General features: G+C 33.2%; 1 long non-coding RNA gene across 1 annotated transcript; it reads left to right on the top strand.

Annotated features, from left to right (window-relative positions):
- Positions 1-281: 281 nt before the first annotated feature.
- Positions 282-1,120, top strand: LOC128182701 (uncharacterized). The gene is made up of 2 exons (XR_008243456.1): positions 282-482; positions 888-1,120. It is a non-coding gene; the product is annotated as an uncharacterized LOC128182701 (long non-coding RNA).
- The last annotated feature ends 4,880 nt before the right edge of the window (positions 1,121-6,000 follow it).

Here is a 6,000-nt window from a genome sequence, read left to right as displayed (position 1 = left end):
CCCCCCCCCCATGAGAAAACATGTACACAAGCTGAAATTATCCGTCGAAAAGTATTATTGTACATATATACCTTGATAACCACCTTACTATCTCCTGTTAAATTAAGAATTTTATAATAATTATTGGTTTTACTAATAGTATAATGATATAAAACATTTTGCACACTTTATTTATTAGTTGTTATAACCCCCCCCCCCCCCAAACCCCCACCATTGACACTAAATTCATCATGTTTATAGTTAGATGAATAATCTATATAATAATACGGTGTTCAGGATGTTAAATAACTAATAGGATTTTTGAGTTCATTAAACGGCATTATACTTGAAATTCATGAAATTTCGACTGCTCTAATCGAAATATCTGTGTCCCGATTTGTCTAACTATTTCGACATCCGGTTTTCAACTCCATCGCTTGGTACTTGATAAGTTGGTAGGGCTAGTGTTGCTAAGTTTGTGTTTCTTCTGTCCATTTCCAAAGGTAATTCCATTGACTGCAAATCAGTTTCATTTTAAATTTATACGTCTATATATTCTTTAATAACTTCCAAGTGAAAAGCTAGGTAATGAAAAAAAAACCCAACATTTATTCTTGGACCGAATTTTCTCGAAATAGTGAGACCATAGATTTAAGACTGTTTTAATATGCTATGATATTTAACAGAAGTTTAAATATTATATGTAATCTTTGTGATTGCATAAACCGTAAATTTATGCCTTTATTAGTGGATCATATAACATTGGTACATACAATACAGTTCAGTATTGATAAATATTTACAACCTGTCAGATTTTAAAGAATTTTATAATAAGCAGGGCAATACTTATTTTGAATTAGTTATATCTTTTAAACATAATTTACATAGTTTTCATGACATATTTTTAGGCAAATTAAAGGATGACAGAGCATACCTCTGATGCTGACACTTGTCATTTGAAAAAAAGGCATTTTTGGAAGACATTACCAACATCTGTGGATTATAATTCAATGCAAGAGAAAATCTAGAGTCATTAAACTAATGCAAACATGAATAAATCAGTCTCGAGTAACTTATTATTGAGAATCTGATTTATTTGCTTGGATTGGTTTAGTTAACATCACCCCATACTGTCTGCACTGTGAGTACTGGTATTTTAATAGATTGGTAAAATATTTTAGTAATTTTATATTATGAACAAATGGGATAAAATACCCCATGCATATGTGGGATAATAAATCCCATGACATCTATTTTATGGGATTAAAAACCCTAAACTGTTATTTAAGAAAAAAGTGGGTTTTTAAACCCCACATTATTTTCATGGGGTTTTCTGCCCCATGGGGTTTATTGCAAAACCCCATGGGGTTTGCATGGGGTTTTCTGTGGGGTATTTTTTCCAAACTAAAATCCCATGGGGTTGGAACTTTTAAGTTCAAATATCTAAAAAACTATCTAAAAATGTTTCAATTTTTTTTCCATAAATTTATTTAGAATAAAAAACCCCACCATTTGGTACTAAACTTTGGTCAATAGTGTGTATGGAAAGAGGTGCGCAACGCCGGAAAAATGTCCATTCCGAAGTTGTCCGTCCCACTGTTAATATCATATTTATTAAGACCCTTGACATTACAATTTAACACAATTTTGTATCTCATGTTCATGTGTATTTAAATGGTTTGAGAGAATAAACAAATTGAAATTGAGAAGCATTATTATGGCCATTAATTAACAGAATCAAAAGCCTGAAAATTTTGAGTTCTTGATTGTTTATGGACTGTGAGTTAAAAGACATAAAAAATCAAAATGCCCTGGCAATCTTTATGTGCAGGTCAACTTTATAGAAAATGACAAAGGAAGATTTTATCTTCATAACTAATGATGTATTGATCATGCATCATACAACATTAAAAATATAAGCACTTTACTCTAGCGTTTTTGTGTTTCGTTTATTTCATTTTCTGTAGATTGGAATTAATCAAATAATCATAGAACGAAAAAAAAAACTGAAAAAAATATGACCCATATGACGTATAATTAAAATTTCAAACGCGATTCTAATAATTACAAAATTTTGACAATGCAAAGTTTAAGTTAAGTCAGCTTATATAATTATCTCAATTTTCGATGAAAATAGACAAACCATGATATTTGTACCCTAATTAAGGGGATGAATTATAGGGGAATATTTAACAACTCATTTTTAAAAATTAACATTTTCATCTGAAATAATAAAATAAAGTACTGGGACAGAAGCTCAATTCATATGTATTCTTCTGTAGGCTAACAAATATATATTATTTCTCCTACTTTCATCTGAAAACAGACTATAGCTTACCTGTAATTAAATTCTTTTGTTCTCCACCTGCACCCAATTCCCACTTAGGCAACACAAATCTACCTGTATTTTACCTGTATTTCTTCAAAATGTTGGCTAAGTGGGAAGACACTGGGTGAAATAATATTGATAGCGTTTGTAGTAGCCGCCATTGTTTACTCTTTTGTCCGAGGCTGCCTCGTTGCTATGACGTATCTACGGTGGGCGGAGCTTATGCTTCGGCTATGGAACGGTGTATAGTACAGAGCTAGAATCGTTTTGCCTATTAAGTCTGACTCAAAAGCTTAAATTTTACGTCTTTACCTTCGATTATGACTTTCTTGATATTTTTCCAACGTTGCATTGGTCCATTTCTCCTACAAGTCCCTTCCTTTAGGAATGCACATTAAATCATGTAGTGAGGAGTACTTGTCCACGATGGAAACGATAGACATTCTACTGTCGGAATGAAACTTAAACGCAGAAAAGACGAAGATATATCTTTCCCCGGGAACAACAGTCTGAAATTCTTCCGTTATTTTGATGTAAATCGATCTCAGTTTATTTTAATCTCAGCTGTGCATAAGTGTCCGTATGATGCATCTTCGTGATGTTTTTTCTCGTGGCATACTTTCGATGTCTAAAAGAAGTCCATATATAGCTGTTCTCCAATATATAAACGATTTTATACCTCGTAACGATTAGAGCACAGGGGCCAAGCCCGTTTTAATATTAATTTCAATGTAACCATAAATAAAGAAAGGGGTCGAACTCTGACCCAAATAAAAATCTACCAGCTCGCTTCAAAAGCCTAATAAATCAATTAATTTTTAAAACACTCGCAATATGCATGTATTTTTCAGAAAAGTAATGTCTGAGATACACTCATGCCGAATTTCAAGTTGATGGGTCTTAAAATAGCGGAGATATTATGATACGTCATTATTCTCTCGAAGTCGCCAGTTTATTTTTACTCGGACATTTACCGGTCCAGGGCTCACGATGGGATTTTGCCTCTGACAACAGCAGTATTGCAACAAGTCGAGAAACATTCGCACTAATCTTTGAAAATCTTACATCAAATGCACGCTACTTACATACAAAAACTCCGATAAAATTCCTTAGATACTCTCCATAATGAACTTTTATTCTGCAGCCACATCAACTTCTGACCAGACCGGCCATTTTGACGTCTTCGAGAAAGACTGATTCTGATTGGACCATCAGGAATATTAACAAATGAAATTGAGTTAAACATTAGCTATCAGAATGGCCGGTCTGGTCTTAAAGTTGATGTGGCTGGAGAATAAAAGTTCATTATGGAGAGTATTTAAGGAATTTTATCGGAGTTTTTGTATGTAAGTAGCGTCCATTTGATGTAAGATTTTCAAAGATTAGTGAGAATGTTTCTCGACTTGTTGCAATACTGCTGTTGTCAGAGGCAAAATCCCATCGTGAGCCCTGGACCGGTAAATGTCCGAGTAAAAATAAACTGGCGACTTCGAGAGAATAATGACGTATATCTCCGCTATTTTAAGATTCATCAACATGAAATTCGGCATGAGTGTATCTCATACATTACTTTTCTGAAAAATACATGCATATTGCGAGTGTTTTAAAAAATAATTGATTTATTAGGCTTTTGAAGCGAGCTGGTAGTTTTTTATTTTGGTCAGAGTTCGACCCCTTTCTTTATTTATGGTTACATTGAAATTAATGTTAAAACGGGCTTGGCCCCTGTGGATTAGAGCAGCTTTTTTGGTCTTTTTATGCCCTCAATTGGTCCTGATAAAACTTAAAACTTACAAATATTTATGATTGCGTTTACAAAAAACCCTACTTCATGATCTTGCCTTTGTGCTCTTCGAAAAAAAACCTGAAATCAAATTATTCTTATGATGAAATTCATACTTCTAAAGAAACGATGCATTCCTGGTCTATATGATAATATTTTAATTGAGTTTTATTAGCTTTATCTAAGAAAGTTTATCTTGATTCTTTATACTAATGGATATTTAGTTCTTCATTTTCATATCATCTTCCTAATAAAGGACATCAGGCACCTCTTAGCGTGAAAGTTTGTCACTCAAAGGTGTTTTGTGCTAGTTATGTATAAAATTGAAGAGATTTTTTTGGCTTAGAAAATGGAGATAAAAATATTAGTAACGCCTTGGAATTGACAAGGAGTTGATTTCAGCTATAGATTTATCAAATCAAAGTACTGATAGACGGAGACATCATTTCGGAGGAAATTAAACTAATGAAAATTTATATGATTTTTTTTATTTAAGGAAAAACAGCGCACATACCGCTTATCATGTTGGAATATTCGCAAAGCGGTTTAGTATTATGGCAATTTAAGGTCGCGAGGATATTTTCCAGATTGACATCAGAGTTAGGTAGATAATATTAAAATAATTAGTGTTGTTCTCTTATTTTAACCTTATACGCTTGTTATATAACTACTTAAAGGTGTTTATTCTTTACAAAAAAGGAAGGAGGAAATTATTTTGCATCACCAAACAACATGGGAAACTGTACATGTTATTAAATGCATACAACTCGAACTTGAAAAATACAATGCAAACTAGCTATTTATGTACACATTTCTTTTTCTGTGTATATTTAGTTTAAGCCGATATTAGTTCCTGTGTATAGTGATTTGCAAACCCAAAGTAGAAAACACCATATCCTAGAGGTTTCCACACCTGTTCAAAACAAAAGATAACCTCTAAATTGCAAACTACTTTGTCTAACTGTACAATACCCCCCCCCCCTCCTTTTCTATCTCACAGAAGGGATTTCTTTATTAATGAGTGTCGTCGATCTAGATATTCTCTTATTATGATCGTTATGAGAGAGAGAGAGAGAGAGAGAGAGAGAGAGAGAGAGAGAGAGAGAGATATTTTTAGGCGTAATTTTACGTACATTCCTTTGAAATATACTAATATTATATATTCATATAATTAGTATCCACAAAAGTGTGATTGAATCCAGCATGCAGTTTCAATCCGAGTCCACGTGTTACCCCTGTAAATCAAATCAACGCGCGAGGTGCACCACGTGTTCCTTCCAAGGTAAGGGGAAAAAGTTTCGTTCTAATAGTTTTCATTTCAAGTAAGGAGAACAGAAGTATGCCTAACAATGAAGTATTCTACACTGTTTGTGATGTTTGATTTCAAGTAAAGAGAAAGGAAGCATGCCTAATAATGAAGTATAGGTATTGTACACTGTTTGTAATGTTTGATTTAAAAATTGATATACTGTGTTTGTGAAGTTTAATTCGTATACTTCTTTTTTTCCTCAACAGAACTCTCTCTCTCTCTCTCTCTCTCTCTCTCTCTCTCTCTCTCTCTTATTATTAATTATTAATTATTTCGTCCACCGCTAGATGATGCTTAAGGAATCCTCATTATTTGACGTCACGAGCAAGACAATCACAATATACGGAGGCTGTTAAACAGCCTCCGTCTAAAAAGGTGTACTATAGCATTCAGCCACCATGCTTAAAAATTTACTGTGAAAACTTTAGTTTAACAAAATTTGAACTTAATATTTGCCTAATTGTAATATTTGCTTCATATGACTTAAATGAAAACATTCCATGACATGACACCCCCCCCCCCCCCCCCAAAAAGTTCTATTTTTGGATCATTTGGGTTTCCATGTTCTTATTGTAATATATATCAGTATTCCTAAAATAG

The sequence above is a fragment of the Crassostrea angulata genome, chromosome 5, assembly GCF_025612915.1.
Source record: "Crassostrea angulata isolate pt1a10 chromosome 5, ASM2561291v2, whole genome shotgun sequence".
Lineage (NCBI taxonomy): Eukaryota > Metazoa > Mollusca > Bivalvia > Ostreida > Ostreidae > Magallana > Magallana angulata.
The sequence above is the reverse complement of the archived record's forward strand: the minus strand, read 5'-3'. Positions and strand labels throughout refer to the sequence as shown.